Genomic DNA, 19473 nt, shown 5'->3' on the forward strand with positions numbered 1-19473 from the left:
CGCTCTGTGCATTCCAAGGCCGCCTTGTCTTCGGCCTCGGACAACGCTTTCTTCAGAGAGGCCACTTCGGTGGTGGCCCCTGTTACAAAATCATGACGCTTCGTCGTTAGAATAACTAATTTTATATACCCTTCATTATGTGAGAGCGGGGAATTACTCACCTTTGCTCTCTTCGAGCTGCCTCTTCGTGAGGTCGAGCTCTCCCTGCGCCTGCTCTAGATCCCGTTTTAGTCCGGCGATCTCTGCTGTCCGGACAGCAGCGACAAGCAGTATAGCCTGCTTATTCACATTAACACTTATTATTAGACTCTTGCGAATTATAATTGACCCTCCGTTTGGTTTTTCTTTCCGAACACCAAACAGAGTATCAGGGGCTACTACCTATCGGGTGGTAATTTCACATATTTTTTTACTTACCTCAAAGCCTGTCAGGAGGCTGGTGCAAGCTTCGGTTAGCCCGCTCTTGGCGGACGAAACCTTCTGAATCACCACACTCATAAGAGTACGGTGCTCTTCATCCATGGAAGCGCCACGAAGTGCTTCCAACAGACAATCCAACGCCTCGGGTGCAATGGAAGTCCTTGACACAGACGGCTCGCCCTCCCTAATGAGGGGCTGCCCGCCTGAGTCCGGAACCACTAAAGGCTCCGGAACAGTGTTCGGCTGAGAGCCTGGCCTACTTTGGCTCTCACCGACACGATCCACGGGGATCTTGAACCCCGCGTGTCCGACATCTGGAATTCCGCCTTGGGGCGTCTCTAGAATCACCTCCCCCCGCTCTAGGAGCCTTCGGGACAACACCTCCATGTCATCCGCGGGTTGAGGAGTGGTGGCCGTCGGGAGCGAGTTCATCTCCGAATCGCTCAGGGATCCATCCGAAGAAGATATCTCGGGATGAACCCTGGCCGGACTTCATATACGTTCGGCGTTATAAAAACACTGTGAAGTAAAGTCATTACAGGGTGCGGATACTTACGATCACGCTAGGGGCTTCCCCCTTGGCAGCCACCCCTCCTCGCTATGGGCGGCCATGGCGGAGTAGTCCGAAAGGGACACCTTTCCCTTCTTGGACGACCCAGCCTCCCCCTCCGGGGCGGCTTTCCTTTTTTTTCTCCTCCCCAGTGCGGGAAGGTAGAGTTTCTTCTTGCTTCCCCCACCTCCGCGGGAGGAATCTGTCTCGTCGTCATCAGACGACGTGGGTATGACGGCCTTGCACCAAGGGCCTTTTCTGGCCCCCTGGTCCGCCTTCTTGGGCCCCTCACCCTCTCCGGGTGGGGCGGTCCCTTCTTCTTCTTCCTCCCCTTCGGGGGAGGAGTGTGCCTCGTCGTCTTCGGACGAGGCTTCTGGCGCAACCTTACGTCGGAGACCCTTTCGGATCCCCGGGGCCTTCTTATCAGCCTTCTTCTCTGGCACCTTGTAGGGCGCCGGGACCAGCATCTCTGTTAGGAGAGCATTAGTTGAGCTTTCTGGCAGCGGAGCCGGACAGTCAATCTGCTCCGCTGTCTCTGCATAATCTTGAACAAATATGCACAATTACTTAAGGCTCCCCCATGAATATATTGGGAAGAACCGAATCCGGTGGTAGCCTGAGAACTCACCTAACTAGGAGGCCGCGCGGCATGGAGCCCACGGTCCTCGGATGTGGGAGGAGGTACTTCGAAGGCCTTGAACAACGCCTTCCATGCGTCTTTGTGCTTCATGCCGTAGAGCTTCTGAAGCGTCTGGTGTTTCGGCCGGGATGAACTCCCACAGATTGAATGCCCGCCTTTGGCATGGCAGAATCCGGCGAACGAGCATGACCTGGATCATGTTGACAAGCTTGATGTTCTTGTCCTTCATGCTCTTGATGCAGTTTTGGAGTCCGGTCAGCTCTGTAGATTCGCCCCAGGACATGCCCTTCTTTTCCCAGGAGGTGAGCCGCATGGGGGTTCCGGATCGGAAATCAGGGGCCGCCGCCCAATTAGCGTCGTGCGGCTCGGTGATGTAGAACCACCCCGACTGCCACCCCTTCATGGTTTATGCAAAGGATCCGTCAAGCCAGGTAACGTTAGGCATCTTGCCCACCATGGCTCCTCCGCACTCCGCTTGCTGGCCGCTCACAATCTTCGGCTTCACGCAGAAGATTTGCAGCCACAAGCCGAAATGAGGCTTGATGCGGAGGAAGGCCTCGCATAGGATGATGAACGCCGAGATGTTGAGGACGAAATTCGGGGCTAGATCATGGAAATCTAGCCCGTAGTAGAACATGTGCCCGCGGACGAAGGGCTGAAGTGGAAACCCCAGTCCATGGACGAAGTGGGCAAGAAACACGACCCTCTCGTGGGGTCCTGGGGTTGGAATGACCTGCCCGTCATCTGGTATCCGGTGCACTATGTCTGCGGCCAAGTATCCGACCGCCCGAGGATTCGTGATATCCTTCTCCTTTACGGTGGAAGCCACCCACTTGCCTCCTGCTATGGACATGTTTAGCTGTGCGAAGAAGACTTGGACTAGGGTGCTGGAGCTCGAGGGGGCAAGAGTGGGCAAAGGAGGAAGAAGGCGTGGGTAAAAATGGGGAACTCTTATCCCCTTATAGAGGCGACGGAAGCGGTGCGCCTCCCCACTTGCCCGTTGGGAATCGCTCACCTCCCAAGCGCCACGATTGATGGCATGGTGGGATTACCCATACCCGTATTGATGAGAATCCCATGATAAGAGGACACGATCTCTGCTTTGACAAGACGTGTCAAGGAAACCGCCTCGCAATATGCGCTGTGGCTGGTTGTAGGAAAACGGTTCGAATAATGACCCGATCTTAATGACATGTCATGTTGCCTAAAAAGTTGTCGGCAGATTGCATTTGTGAAATATCGTTCTCTCTCTACAACGGTGTGTGAATATCATTTTGCGGATCCGGACACGGTCTATGTGTTCGATAAATTACTTTGGAGTATTCGGAGAAGGAACCCGCCTTGCAATGCCGAAGACAAGACTGCGCGCCGGACTCTTCGTCATTGAAGCCTGGTTCAGGGGCTACTGAGGGAGTACTGGATTAGGGGGTATCCGGACAGCCAAACTGTATACATCGTCCGGACTATTGAAGCGTGAAGATACAAGACTCAAGACTTTGGCCCGTGTCCGGATGGGACTCTCCTTTGCGTGGAAGGCAATCTTGGCGATCCGGATATTGTGTTTCCTTCCTTGTAACCGACTCCGTGTAAACCCTAGCCCTCTCTGGTGTCTATATAAACCGGAGGGGTTGGTCCTTAGAAGGACGATCACGATTACAATCATACCATCATAGGCTAGCTCTTAGGGTTTAGCCTGTACGATATCGTGGTATATCTACTCTTGTATTACTCATATCTTCAATATTAATCAAGCAGGAAGTAGGGTTTTACCTCCATCGAGAGGGCTCGAACCTGGGTAAATGTTCTGTCCCTCACTTCCTGTTACCATCAGCCTAGACGCACAGATCGGGACCCCCTACCCGAGATCCACCGATTTTGAAACCGACAGGAGGCTCCTCACAAGTCCCACGAACCTACACAAACAAACAAAGAAGTCGCAACCAACGCGATAAAGGGTTGTCAATCCCTTCACGGCCACTTGCGAAAGTGAGATCTGGTAGAGATAATATGATAAGACAAATATATTTTTGGTATTTTATAATATAGATGCAGAAAATAAAGATGCAAATAAAAGTAGATTGAAAGCTTATATGATAAAAAATAGACCCGGGGGCCATAGGTTTCACTAGAGGCTTCTCTCAAGATAGCATAAGTATTACGGTGGGTGAACAAATTATTGTCGAGCAATTGATAGAAAAGCGAATAATTATGATGTTATCTAGGCATGATCATGTATATAGGCATCACGTCCATGACAAGTAGACCGACTCCTGCCTGCATCTACTACTATTACTCCACACATCGACCGCTATCCAGCATGCATCTAGAGTATTAAGTTCATAAGAATAGAGTAACGCATTAAGAAAGATGACATGATGTAGAGGGATAAACTCAAGCAATATGAAATAAAACCCATCTTTTTATCCTCGATGGCAACAATACAATACGTGTCTTGCAACCCTTTCTGTCACTGGGTAAGAACACCGCAAGATTGAACCCAAAGCTAAGCACTTCTCCCATGGCAAGAAAGATCAATCTAGTAGGCCAAACCAAACCGATAATTCGAAGAGACTTGCAAAGATAACTCAATCATACATAAAAGAATTCAGAGAAGATTCAAATATTATAATCATAGATAAACTTGATCATAAACCCACAATTCATCGGGTCTCGACAAACACACCGCAAAAAGAGATTACATCGAATAGATCTCCACAAGAGAGGGGGAGAACATTGTATTGAGATCCAAAAAGAGAGAAGAAAGCCATCTAGCTAATAACTATGGACCCGAAGGTCTGTGGTAAACTACTCACAACTCATTGGAAGGGCTATGGTGTTGATGAAGAAGCCCTCCGTAGTGGATTCCCCCTCTGGCAGAACACCGACGACGGCTCCAAGATGGGATCTCGCGGATACAGAAGGTTACGGTGGCAGAAATATTTCTTCGGTGGCTCCCTGGATGTTTTCGGGGTATGTAGGCTTATATAGGAGGAAGAAGTACGTCGGTGGCCGCCCGAGGGGCCCACTAGATAGGGGCCGTGCCCTGTAGGGGTGGGCGCGCCCCCACCCTCGTGGCTGCCTAGGCTGCTTCTTGACTTGCACTCCAAGTCCTCCGGATCACGTTCGTTCCAAAAATCACGCTCCCGAAGGTTTCATTCCGTTTGTATTCCGTTTGATATTCCTTTTCGTCAAAATACTGAAATAGGCAAAAAAACAGCAATACGGGCTGGGCCTCCGGTTAGTAGGTTAGTCCCAAAAATGATATAAATGTGTAAAATAAAGCCCATAGACATTCAAAATAGGTAATATAATAGCATGGAACAATAAAAAATTATAGATACGTTGGAGACGTATCAAGCATCCCCAAGCTTAATTCCTGCTCGTCCTCGAGTAGGTAAATGATAAAAACAAATTTTTTTATGTGGAATTCTACCTAGCATAATTCTCTATGTAATTTTCTTTATTGTGGGATGAATGTTCAGATCCAAATGATTCAAGATAAAAGCTTATAAAACATAAAAATAATAATACTTCGAAGCATACTAACAAATAATCATGTCCTATCAAAATAGCATAGCCAAAGAAAGCTTCTCCCTACAAAATCATATAGTTAGGCCATGCTTCATTTTCATTACACAAAATACTCCCACCATGTACAACCCCGATGACGAGCCGAGCAATTGGTTCATACTTTTTAATGCGCTTCAGCTTTTTTTCAACTATTACGCAATACATGAGCGCAAGCCATGGACATAGCACTATGATGGTCTATGGTGGTGGTTGTAAGGACAAAAAGGGAGAAGATAGTCTCACATAAACTAGGCGTATCAACGGGCTATGGAGATGCCCATTGATAGATATCAATGTGAGTGAGTAGGGATTGCCATGCAACGGATGCACTAGAGCTATAAATGTATGAAAGCTCAAAAAAAGAAACTAAGTGGGTGTGCATCCAACTTGCTTGCTCACGAAGACCTAGGGCGTTTTGAGGAAGCCCATCATTGGAATATACAAGCCAAGTTCTATAATGAAAAATTCCCACTAGTATATGAAAGTGACAACATAGGAGACTCTCTATCATGAAGATCATGGTGCTATTTTGAAGCACAAGTGTGGAAAAGAGATAGTAGCAATTGTCCCTTCTCTCTTTTTCTCTCATTTTCTTTTTTTGTTTTTTTCTCCTTTTTTTCTTTTTTTTATTTTCTCTTTTTTCTTTTTGGTGGGCTTCTTTGGCCTCTTTTATTTTTTTAAAGTCCAAAGTCTCATCCCGACTTGTGGGGGAATCATAGTCTTCATCATCCTTTCCTCACCGAAACAATGCTTTAATAATGAAGATCATCACACTTTTATTGATTTACAACTCAAGAATTACAACTCAAAGCTAGAACAAGATATGACTCTATATGAATGCCTTAGGCGGTGTACCGGGATATGCAATGAATCAAGAGTGACATGTATGAAAATTATGAAGGTGGCTTTGCCACAAATACGACGTCAACTACATGATCATGCAAAGAACAATATGACAATGATGGAACGTGTCATAATAAATGGAACGGTGGAAAGTTGCATGGCAATATATCTCGGAATGGCTATGGAAATGCCATAATAGGTAGGTATGGTGGCTGTTTTGAGGAAGGTAAATAATGGGTTCATGATACCGGCGAAAATTGCGCGGTAAAATAGAGGCTAGCATAGTGGAAGGATGAGTGTGCATATATCCATGGACTCACATTAGTCATAAAGAACTCATATACTTATTGCAAAAGTCTACTTAGCCCTCGAAGCAAAGTACTACTATGCATGCCCCTAGAGGGATAGATTGGTAGGAAAAGACCATATCTCGTCCCCGACTGCCACTCATAAGGAAGACAATCAAAAGAGCACCTCACGCAACAAATTTGTCACACAACTTTTACCATACGTGCATGCTACGGGACTTGCCAAGTTCAACACAAGTATTTCTCAATTTCATAATTATCAACTAGCATGACTCTAGCATTACTACCTTTATATCTCAAAACAATTATCAAGTATCAGATTGATCCTAGTGTTTAATGCACTTTCTATGATAGTTTTTATTATACCCAACTTGGATGCTCATCATTCTAGGACCAAATTAATAACCAAAGCAAATACCATGCTGTTCTAAGAGACTCTCAAAATAATATAAGTGAAGCATGAGAGACTAGCAATTTCTTCAAAATTAATCCACTGCCGTGCTCTAAAAGATATACGTGAAGCACTAGAGCAAAAACTATCTAGCTCAAAAGATATAAGTGAAGCACATAGCATATTCTAATAAAATTTCAATCAAGTAGGCTTATCCCCAAAGGTGTGTACAGCAAGGATGATTGTGGTAAACTAACAATCAAAGACCAATATAATGCACGACGCTCCAAGTAAAACACATATCATGTGGCGAATAAAAATATAGCTCCAAGTAAAGTTAGCAATGAACGAAGACGAAAGAGGGGATGCCTTCCCCGGGCATCCCCAAGCTTAGGCTTTTGGATATTCTTGAATATCTTGGGGTGCCTTGGGCATCCCCAAGCTTAGGCTTTTGGCACCCTTTATTCCATTGTCCATCAAATCTTTACCCAAAACTTGAAAACTTCACAACACAAAACTCAACAGGAAATCTCATAAGCTCCGTTAGTGAAAGAAAACAAAACCACCACATAAGGTACTGTAATGAACTCATTATTTATTTATATTGGTGTTAAACCTACTGTATTCCATGTTCTTTATGGTTCATACCCTTACATACTAGCCATAGATGCATCAAAATAAGCAAACAACACACGAAAAATAGAATCTGTCAAAAACAGAACAGTCTGTAGCAATCTGTAACTAACGCAAACTTCTGTAACCTCAAAAATCATACAAAAATAGGACGTCCTAAACAATTTGTCTATTGATCATCATAAAAAATAATCAATGCAAAAACACGTTCCTGTAATTTATTGAATTTTTTCTCGTGAGCGAAAGTTTCTGTTTTTCAGCAGAATCAAATCAACTCATATCATATGTTATCCTATAGGTTCTACTTGGCACAAACACTAAATAAAACATGAAAACACATCTAAACAGAAAGGAGAAACAAAATTTATTACTAAACAGGAACAAAAACAAGAAACACAAAGAAAATTGGGTTGCCTCCCAACCAGCGCTATCGTTTAACGCCCCTAGCTAGACATAAAAGCGAAGATAGATCTAAGTAGTGCCATCTTTGGCATTTGATTCATAGGTAGCTCGCACGATAGATTCATAAGGTAATTTGACTTTCTTTCTTGGAAAGTGCTCCATGGCTTTCTTTAATGGAAATTGGAATCTAATATTCCCTTCCTTCATATCAATAATCACACCAATCGTTCTAAGGAAAGGTCTACCAAGAATAATGGGGCAAGAAAGATTGCAATCTATATCAAGAACCATAAAATCAACGGGCACCAAATTTTTATTTGCAACAATTAGAACATCATTGATTCTTCCCATTGGCTTTTTAATGGTGGAATCCGCAAGGTGCAAATTTAAAGAGCAATCATCAAGATCATGGAAACCTAGAATATCACATAAAGTTTTCGGAATCGTGGAAACACTAGCACCTAAATCACACAAGGCAAAACACTCATAATCTTTAATTTTAATCTTTATAGTAGGTTCCTATTCATCATTAAGTTTTCTAGGTATAGAAACTTCCAAATTAAGTTTTTCATCGAAAGATTGCATCAAGGCATCAACAATATGTTTGGTAAAGGCTTTATTTTGACTGTAAGCATGAGGAGAATTAACAACGGATTGCAACAAGGAAATACAACTTTATAAAGAACAATTATCATAATCAAGTTACTTGAAATCCGAGATAGTGGGTTCAATACTATTTAAATTTTTGACCTCTCCAATTGCACTTCTACCAAATTTAGCGTCAAGATCTAAAAACTCCAATTTATCGGAACACTTTTTAACAAAAGTTGATTCACTTCCAGTCCCATTATTATCAAGATTCATATTGCAAAACAAGGATCTAATAGGGGACACATCAATAACTTTAAGATCTTCATCATTATTTTCATGGAAACTAGAAGAACACGCTTTTATAAAGCAATCTTTCTTAGCACGCAATCTAGCGGTTCTTTCTTTGCACTCATCAATGGAAATTCTCATAGCTTTGAGAGACTCATTGATATCATGCTTATGAGGAGTAGATCTAAGTTTGAGAGAATCAACATCAAGCGAAAATCTATCAATGTTCCTAGCCAAATCATCAACTTTGAGCAATTTTTCTTCAAGCAAAGCATTAAAATTCTTTTGAGAGATCATAAATTCTTTCACACTATTTTCAAAATCAGAGGGCATCTTATTAAAATTACCATAAGAGTTATTGTAGGAATTTCCATAATTATTAGAGGAATCGCTAGGGAAAGGTCTAGGATTAAAGTTTCCTCTATAAGCATTGTTTCCAAAATTATTCCTACCAACAAAATTTACATCCATAGATTCATTATTATTCTCAATCAAGGTAGATAAAGGCATATCATTGGGATCAATAGAAGAACTGTTAGTAGCAAACAATCTCATAAGCTCATCCATCTTTCCACTCAAAACATTAATTTCTTCTATAACATGCACTTTTTTACTAGTAGATCGTTCGGTGTGCCATTGAGAATAATTAGCCATAATATTATCAAGAAGTTTTGTAGCATCTCCTAAAGTGATTTCCATAAACGTGCCTCCGGCGGCCGAATCTAAAAGATTTCTAGAAGCAAAGTTCAAACCGGCATAAATTTTTTGTATGATCATCCATAAATTCAAACCATGAGTAGGGCAATTGCGAATCAGTAATTTCATTCTTTCCCAAGATTGGGCAACATGCTCATGATAAAGTTGTTTAAAATTCATAATATCGTTCCTAAATGAGATGATCTTAGCGGGAGGAAAATACTTAGAGATAAAAGCATCTTTGCACTTGTTCCAAGAATCAATACTATTTTTAGGCAAAGACGAAAACCAAACTTTAGCACGATCTCTAAGTGAAAATGGAATTAACTTCAATTTAACAATATCATTATCCGTATATTTTTTCCTTTGCATCTCACACAAATCAACAAAGTTGTTTAGATGGGTAGTGGCATCTTCACTAGGAAGGCCGAAGAATTGATCTTTCATAACAAGATTCAGGAAAACAACATTGATTTCACAAGACTCAACATCATTAAGAGGAGCAATTGGAGTACTAAGGAAATCATTATTATTGGTATTGGAGAAATCACACAATTTGGTATTATCTTGCGGCATGGCAACAAGTAATCCAACACACAAGCAAACAGAAAAAGGCAAGAGAAAGAGAGGGGAAGAAAAAGGCAAGCGGAAAAGAGACGAGGTTGGGAAGAAGAGGGCGAATAAAACGGCAAGGGTGAAGTGGGGGAGAGGAAAACGAGAGGCAAATGGAAAATAATGTAAATGCGAGGGAGATGATTTTGTGATGGGTACTTGGTATGTCTTGACTTGAGCGAAGACCTCCCCGGCAACGGCGCCAGAAATCCTTCTTTCTACGTCTTGAGCTTGCGTTGGTTTTCCTTGAAGAGGAAAGGGTGATGCAGCACAGTAGCGTAAGTATTTCCCTCAGTTTTTGAGAACCAAGGTATCAATCCAGTAGGAGGCTCCTCACAAGTCCCACAAACCTACACAAACAAACAAAGAAGTCGCAACCAACACGATAAAGGGGTTGTCAATCCCTTCACGACCCCTTGCGAAAGTGAGATCTGATAGAGATAATATGATAAGATAAATATTTTTTTGGTATTTTATAATATAGATGCATAAAATAAAGATGCAAATAAAAGTAGATTGAAAGCTTATATGATAAAAGATAGACCCGGGGGCCATAGGTTTCACTAGAGGCTTCTCTCAAGATAGCATAAGTATTACGGTGGGTGAACAAATTACTGTCGAGCAATTGATAGAAAAGCGAATAATTATGATGTTATCTAGGCATGATCATGTATATAGGCATCACGTCCATGACAAGTAGACCGACTCCTGCCTGCATCTACTACTATTACTCCACACATCGACCGCTATCCAGCATGCATCTACAGTATTAAGTTCATAAGAACATAGTAACAGATTAAGAAAGATGACATGATGTAGAGGGATAAACTCAAGCAATATGATATAAACACCATCTTTTTATCCTCGATGGCAACAATACAATACGTGTCTTGCAACCCTTTCTGTCACTGGGTAAGAACACCGCAAGATTGAACCCAAAGCTAATTAAGCACTTCTCCCATGGCAAGAAAGATCAATCTAGTAGGCCAAACCAAACCGATAATTCGAAGAGACTCGCAAAGATAACTCAATCATACATAAAAGAATTCACAGAAGATTCAAATATTATTCATAGATAAACTTGATCATAAACCCACAATTCATCGGATCTCGACAAACACACCGCAAAAAGAGATTACATCAAATAGATCTCCACAAGAGAGGGGGAGAACATTGTATTGAGATCCAAAAAGAGAGAAGAAGCCATCTAGCTAATAACTATGGACCCGAAGGTCTGTGGTAAACTACTCACAACTCATTGGAAGGGCTATGGTGTTGATGTAGAAGCCCTCCGTGGTGGATTCCCCCACCGGTAGAACGCCGACGACGGCTCCAAGATGGGATCTCGTGGATACGGAAGGTTATGGTGGCGGAAATATTTCTTTGGTGGCTCCCTGGATGTTTTCGGGGTATGTAGGCTTATATAGGAGGAAGAAGTACGTCGGTGGCCGCCTGAGGGGCCCATGAGACAGGGGGCACACCCTGTAGGGGTTGGCATGCCCCCCACCCTCGTGGCTGCCTCAGCTGCTTCTTGACTTGCACTCCAAGTCCTCCAGATCACGTTCGTTCCAATTATCACGCTCCCGAAGGTTTCATTCCGTTTGGACTCCGTTTGATATTCCTTTTCTTCGAAATACTGAAATAGGCAAAAAAACAGCAATATGGGCTGGGCCTCCGGTTAGTAGGTTAGTCCCAAAAATGATATAAATGTGTAAAATAAAGCCCATAGACATCCAAAACAGGTAATATAATAGCATGGAACAATCAAAAATTATAGACACGTTGGAGACATATCAGATACGCTAGTAGAATAGTAAAAAAATATAAGTTGAAGCAAATGAAGCAGATGTCATGCTTAATTATGAAAAAAGACTTGTCGTTGTGACTTACTGTATCCACTTCAAAGTTCTCGTCCAGCTTGATGCTGAAGCGCCTATCATCATCTAGGAAGGTTCTGTCGCACAGGCCGCGCTCGCCTTCGCAGTATTTGCAAATACCGAAATCCTTTTCGTTGTCAGACATTTCCTATGTTCATAGATGAAACATTAATTGAAAATCCATCGAAGACAACTACTAGGATACTCAACACACAAATACGGGGCACTCGATATTTCCTACATATTCTGGCACAAGTCATGCCAAAATTCACGGAAAAATCCAGCATGACCTTTGCTAAAATAGGACATATCGAGCGCCTGAAATTTGCCGGAACGGAAATGAATCTACACTCCGGCAAAACATAGGCCACTCGGAGGTGTAACCTGCAAACATGACCGGCCACTTGGCCAAGCACATATCCTATTTGAGCAACACAAGATATACATTTCAGGATATCTTATAGGACTCATATTGACATGAGCATTCAATAAGAAAAACCAAATCGTAAAATAAACAAGTATTCAAATTAGCATGCATTCAATAAGCAAAAGCAAATCATCTCTTGCATCCGTACATCGTCGAATATTATCACAAATACATATCCCGAATAGAATCATACATATAACATCACTAATACAACTAAAACCCTAGCGAACGACGGGTATCGGCGCGGGCGATGGACACCTAAAGAGAAGGAACCATCACAGGATCATAGCTCCAGTGAGATCCCTGGAGAACCTGCCAGGTATTGGAGAACTTGTGCTCCAGCGCAAACAAGTAGCGACGGACATGCGCGTCCTCCTTGCTGAGACGGTGACGTACCACCTCCGCGGGGTCCTCAAGCCTCTCGACCATCACTGGCCCACGCGACCTCCACCAAAGAAGGTTTTGGTCAATGACGGGTTGACTTCTCACCAAGCTGCGCCCCCGGTAGGTAGCGCCTCCCAGTACCAACCCAGCGGAGCCCAGTCCCGGACATGGCCCATCTGGTCAAGCAGGCGTCCTCCACCCAGTCAACAACGAGGATGCGGAATAGGCATCATCGACGTCGATGCGGGAAAAATTGCTTTAACTAAAAAGATAACAACAAATGTGACATGTTCAACTAGTTCTATTAGTTCAACTAGTTCTTACTAAAAATAAACTCACTATAAATAAAAATAAACTAGTACCTAATTAGTACCTAGTTCTTACTAACTAATTAGTACCTAGGAACTACTACCCTAATTACCATCTAATTTGATGAACCTAGGGGTGGAAAGTTGTAGCGGATATTCCAATTATCCAACTTAAAAGTGAAACAAGTGGTCAAATTTTACTCGTTTTATGATTAATCTTAGAAATTATTATGCATCACAATAGTGTTTATTCATCATCTAAGAAAACATCCGAGCTGCACCGTATCCGATAACATCTGCATCCAATTCATTTCCACCCTTACATGAACCCTAACTAATTTGATGCAACTAAAATTTGAAGAACCCTAGGCAGAGGTAGGGGAGGGGGAGGAGCAGGCGTGCTCACCTTGGGTGCCTACAGCGAGGGAGGGGCAGGCGGCGTCGAGGTCAGGGTCGGGGCTTGGGCGCGCGGCGGAGGGTAGCGTCAAGGTCAGGGTCAGGGGCGACGTCGAGGTCGGGGGCAGCGTCGAATCCGGGGTCGAGGGCGGCATCAAGGGTGTGCGGAGAGCGCGCGACAGCCGACAGGCGACGGCGGCGACGACATCGGAGGTGTTGGATTTGGGGGAAGTGGCCGTGGGGAAGAACGAACCCCATGGTTAAGTCAGAAGTAGCAGTAGCGCATTCCAGGAAGCGCGCTACTGCTAAGTTAGCTACATCGCCTTCCGCGATACTCGCTACTGCTATTCCTTTCTCTTTCCCCCCCTTTTCATTTATTTTTCTTTACATTTTTTTCCTTTCACCTTCTTCTATTTCTTTAATTTTCATTTACTTTTCTATTTGCTTTTCCATTTAATTTTATATCCTTTAGCAGTAGTGACTTTCAGCGTAAACGCGCTGCTACAAAGCAAGTAGCGGTAGCGCGGTTCGATGTAGATCGCTACTACTATGTGTAGCCTATCGGCTAAGCCGTGGGAATTTTAGTAGTAGCGCTTTTAACTTCAGGCCGCTACTGGTAGAACTTTATCTGTAGCGCCGTTTTCACAAGCGCGCTACTACTACTTAGCACCGGCGTGATTTTTTGACAAGCGCTACTGCTAAAGTTCTTTGTATAAGGTTTTCCCTAGTAGTGAATAGTTGAAAGTAAATTGTAGTGAAGGGATTGGAGAAGCATGACATTTGAAAGAGATGAATCATTAGAGATTACCACCTTGCCCAAACCCAATTCCTTGCCCTTGCTATTGTCACCAAAAGAGATGTTCGAAGAGGCCTTGAGTGAATCAACGAACTCCACAAGCATCTCCCTTTCTTCAGTCATATGATTGGTGCATCCACTATCGATCACCCATTGAGTTCCACCAGAGACATAGTCCTACAAGAATCAAGCTTTGGTTATAGGTACCCATTTTGCAATGGGTCCTGGTGAGTTAGCAACAAGGGTCTTGGGGACCCAAATAGTCCAAGCATAATCATCATAGTTAGTGCCAACAAATTTTGCATAGGTATAGCCATCATCTCCTCTCATGAGGACATAAGATGGATTGTTCTTGCCGGCTAAATTCTTGGGAATGGCCTTGTCCCTAATGACGTCGCCACTCCCAACACCCTCCTTTTCCTTCTCATTCTCCTTGTGCCCTTCTTGCACAAACACTACCTTTTGGGAAAGGGAAGGAGTCGGACCAATCTTCTTCTTGTTCTTCTTTTTCTTACCATTCTTAGATGCAGGATCAAACCCAACTCCCTCCTTGGCAACACACTCCTTTTGGTTGCTCAAGAGGCCGTTTAGGTTTTTATCCCCTTGGATGCATGATACAAGCCCTTTCTCAATTTGGGCCTTCAACTTCTTATTCTCCTCTTGGAGGGAGATGCAATCATGAACAAAGTTAGCCGCACAAGCATCATCATTTAAATCTATATGAGGTACGTAAGTGAGAGCCTTAATGGTTGTAGCTTTTAGTTGAGCATAAGACCCGGTGAGGGCAATGAGGTCACCTTTGACAACCTTGGAACTAGTCACAAGGAGCTCATGTTCCTCAACAAGTCTCGTGTGATCAACTAGAAGCTTTCCAACTCTAACGTTAAGAGCATCTTTGTTCTTCAGAGCAAGATGCAAAGCATCATTGGTTTTAACAAAGTCAATTTGATGAGCCGACAAGGCTTCCTCAAGTGATGCTCTCATGACACTCTCTTCATTAAGTTCGTGCTCAAGGAGATCAACTCTCTCTTTTTCCTCTGTAAGGAGGTTTTCAACATTCTCAATAAAGTCATCGCGTTTGGCAAGTGACTTAAGGAGATCGCCAAAACAAGCATGAGCTTCACCATGAAGAGTTCTCATGAAAGCCATTAAGGATTCCTCATCATTATCCACGCCCTCATCACACTCATCCTCCACTACCTCACATGAGACATTGGGAGTGTAGATGTCGGGGTTTCTTAGATTTGGACTTTGTTTTTACATCTTTGGCCATGAGGCACCGATGAGTGAAAGGCTTGTCCTCATTTGGAGAATCGAAGAGGCCGGTGGTGGAGGAGGAGGTAGTGGCATGTATGGCAATGGCGGCCGTGCCCACTTGATCATCATCACCGTCATCTTCATCTCCAGACATGTATTCTTCATGAACAAGAGACTTGTCATCCTTCCTCTTTGCAAACTTGGTGAACTTATTCTTCTTGAGCACAAGCTTCTCGTACTTGTCTTCAGGTCTCTCATACGAACAATCATGTACAAAGTGTCTTGGGCTATCACAATTGTAGCATTTTCTTCGTCCAAAAGATCTTCCTTGAAGATTCTTCCCTTTGTTTTCCATGGTCACAGAGTACTTCTTGACTAAGAGGGCCAAATCTTCTACAAAATCATTTGCCGGGCACGAGGTGTATCTTCCTCACCTATCTCTTCACCCAGTTCCTCATCCCTTGAGGGTTGGCTTATCACTTTCTTGGTCTTCACATCAAGGTTTGAGTTCTTGGTTGCTTGAGCTATAGCAAAGGTCTTCTTGGACTTGGTTTCCAAAAGAACATGAGTTGAGAAAGTGGAAACAACTTGAGCCGCAGTCAACTTGTGATAATCCGGACGTTGATGTATCATCATGACCATGGTATGTTCCATGAGAACCATAGTATCTATGAACTTGTCCTTGATGAATTCATCATTTGCCCAAGTGCACCCAAAGGTTCTCAAGTTGAGCATAAGGGACTTCAACCTTCGGTAAACCTCTTCCGCGGACTCACCCTCATTCCTCACAAAGAGATTGATTTCTTGCTTGAGCAAAGCCAATCGAGATCTTCGAATTGCTTCATCTCCTTCAAGAGCCTCTCAAGACAATCCCAAATTTCCTTTGCGGTTTTAAGAAGAGCAATGGAGTCACTATAGTCTTCAGTCACAGCGGGTGTGCAACATGTTGTGTGCGGTTGCATTGAGTTGGTCATCAACGGCTTCCCTTGGAGTGAGATTCATTGGGTCCTTGGGGTTGAATCCATTGACCACAATCCACCACAGTTGAGATGAAGCACTGCGCATGTAAGACTCCATATCTAGCTTCCACTTAGCAAACACATTAGCTTTCAAGGGGGGCGGAGGCCCCACAGGATTAATGCAAGGATGTTGCAAAGGTTGAGGTGAGTAAAAGGGTTCCACGACATTGTACTTGGGAACTTGAGCACGAGCCGGAGATGCAAGAGGTTCTCTCGAGTCATCCGCATCATGAATGGCATTTGGATCAAATGAGTTTGATGCAGATGTTGATGGATTCAAGCGAGCAATAATTTCCTCCTTAACCGAGGACCAAACTTCTTTCAACATAGAGCTTTGAGGTCCACAAACATTGAAAGAATATCGGCTACGGTCAAGGGGGCACCTGGGTTAGTAGGAGCGGCGGGAGCAACGGCCGGGGCACCAAGTGCCTCGGGCGCTGCACGCGGGGGGGGGGGGGAGGTAGGTTTTTACCATCCCCCGCAATGGGTGCGCCACCTCCCTCATTCCCTAGATCATTGTAGGATCACAAGTATGTCTAGAGGGGGGGATTAGACTACTTGACCAAATAAAAATTATCCTTTTCCCAATTTTAGCTAACTTAGCACAAGTCAAGCAATCGTAACCCAATTCAAGCACGCATGCAAAGAGTATATGAGTAGCGGAAAGTAAAGCATGCAACTTGCAAGAATGTAAAGGGAAGGGTTTGGAGAATTCAAACACAATTGGAGACATGGATGTTTTCGTCGTGGTTCCGATAGGTGGTGCTATCGTACATCCACGTTGATGGAGACTTCAACCCACGAAGGGTAACGGCTGCGCGAGTCCACGGAGGGCTCCACCCAAGAAGGGTCCACGAAGAAGCAACCTTGTCTATCCCACCATGGCCGTCTCCCACGAAGGACTTGCCTCACTAGCAGTAGATCTTCACGAAGTAGGCGATCTCCTTGCCCTTACAAACTCCTTGGTTAAATTCCACAATCTTGTCGGAGGCTCCCAAGTGACACCTAGCCAATCTAGGAGACACCACTCTCCAAGAAGTAACAAATGGTGTGTTGATGATGAAATCCTTGCTCTTGTGCTTCAAATGATAGTCTCCCCAACACTAAACTCTCTCTCATAGGATTTGGATTTGGTGGAAAGAAGATTTGAGTGGAAAGCAACTTGGGGAAGGCTAGAGATCAAGATTCATATGGTAGGAGTGGAATATCTTGGTCTCAACACATGAGTAGGTGGTTCTCTCTCAGAAAATGCAAGTTGGAAGTGTAGGTTCATTCTGATGGCTCTCTCCATGAATGAAGAGGAGGTGGAGGGGTATATATAGCCTCGACACAAAATCTAACCGTTACACACAACTTGCCAATCTCGGTGAGACCGAATTGAGAAACTCGGTCGGACCGATTCAGCAAATCTAGTGACCGTTAGGATTTTCGGTGGGACCGACATGCAACTCAGTGGGACCGATATGGTTAGGGTTAGGGCATAACGTAATCTCGGTGAGACCGATTACACAAACTCGGTGGGACCAATTTTGGTAATAAGCTAACCAGAGAGTTGGTCAGGTAAACTCGGTGGGACCGGTTCGCTCATTTCGGTGAGACCGAAATGTTACGAAAGGGAGACAGAGAGTTTACATTGCAATCTCGGTGGGACCGATCGCTCATCTCGGTGGTACCGAAACATTACGAAAGGAAACAGAGAGATTACAATCCCATCTCAGTGAGACCGAGATCCCTATCGGTGAGACCGATTTGCCTAGGGTTTGTGGCAGTGGCTATGATATCTGAACTCGGTGGTGCCAGATAGAAAGAATCGATGGGGCCAAGTTTGACTTTTGGTTTAGGTCATATGTGGATGTGAGAAAGTAGTTGAGGGTTTTGGAGCATATCACTAAGCACTTTGAGCAAGAACCTCATTAAGCAACACCTCATCCCTCCTTGATAGTATTGGCTTTTCCTATAGACTCAATGTGATCTTGGATCACTAAAATATAAAATGTAGAGTCTTGAGCTTTGAGCTTGAGCGAATCCTTTTATCCTTAGCATTTTGAGGGGTCCACTCTTCTCATCCATGCCATGCCATTCATTGAGCTTTTCCTGAAATATTTATCTTGAAATAGTGTTAGCTCAATGAGCTATATGTTGTTAGGAATTACCAAAACCACCTAGGGATAGTTTCACTTTCAATCTCCCCCTTTTTGGTAATTGATGACAACATATAGATCAAAGCTTTGACAAATGATAATAAGATTTAAAAACATTGTCGCTTTGAGAAGTATGTGAAATGTGAGAGCTCCCCCTAAATTTGTGCATAGTTTAAGATTTGCTTTGGACTGCAAATGCACAATGAGTTAGGATCATGAGTTACCCTCCCATGTCACATACATCTTGGTGGAGCGCTCAAAATGATAATAATTAAAATACATGCACTCATCACCAAACAAAGTGAATGATCATATAGAGATAAAAGGATAATGGCATCCAACAAGCATTAATGTAGCATATGATCAAACACATGATCATCCAAGTATCACACAGGCATAAAGTATATCAAACAAGCAAACAAAGTTCAACCACCAAAACAAGAGAGAACAAAAGCAACACTCTCTCTCGAAGCCTATGATCTATACATTTTCTCCCCCTTTGGCAACAAGTTACCAAAAAGTTCAAAGAAAATGCATAGTACTAAAACGACTCTCAGGCTTGGTCTTCTGCTGGTGGTGTAGAGATAACGCCAAGGATGAAAGCATCAGTTGATGAAGTTGGAGCTGGTGGAGTAGGTGCTGGAGCTGGTGGCACTAAAGCTGTTGCTGGTGCTGATGAAGTTGCTCTGGTGTCTTTCATTGGCACTGCAGCAGATCTCTGGCATCTGGGCACTCTAGCAAATGCATCAATGGTTGTCTTGCCCTTCCTCTCCTGCATGTCATCTTGAAGTTGCTCAACAACTGACTGTATCTCAGTGACCTTCACATCTAAATCATAGAACTTGTGTTCCATGATTCTCTCCAAGCTCTCTTGGTTTTGAGTCAGGGTGGCCAATCCCTTCTCAATCCTTAAAGTGGAGGCAA

Source organism: Triticum aestivum, chromosome 4B, assembly GCF_018294505.1.
Source record: "Triticum aestivum cultivar Chinese Spring chromosome 4B, IWGSC CS RefSeq v2.1, whole genome shotgun sequence".
Lineage (NCBI taxonomy): Eukaryota > Viridiplantae > Streptophyta > Magnoliopsida > Poales > Poaceae > Triticum > Triticum aestivum.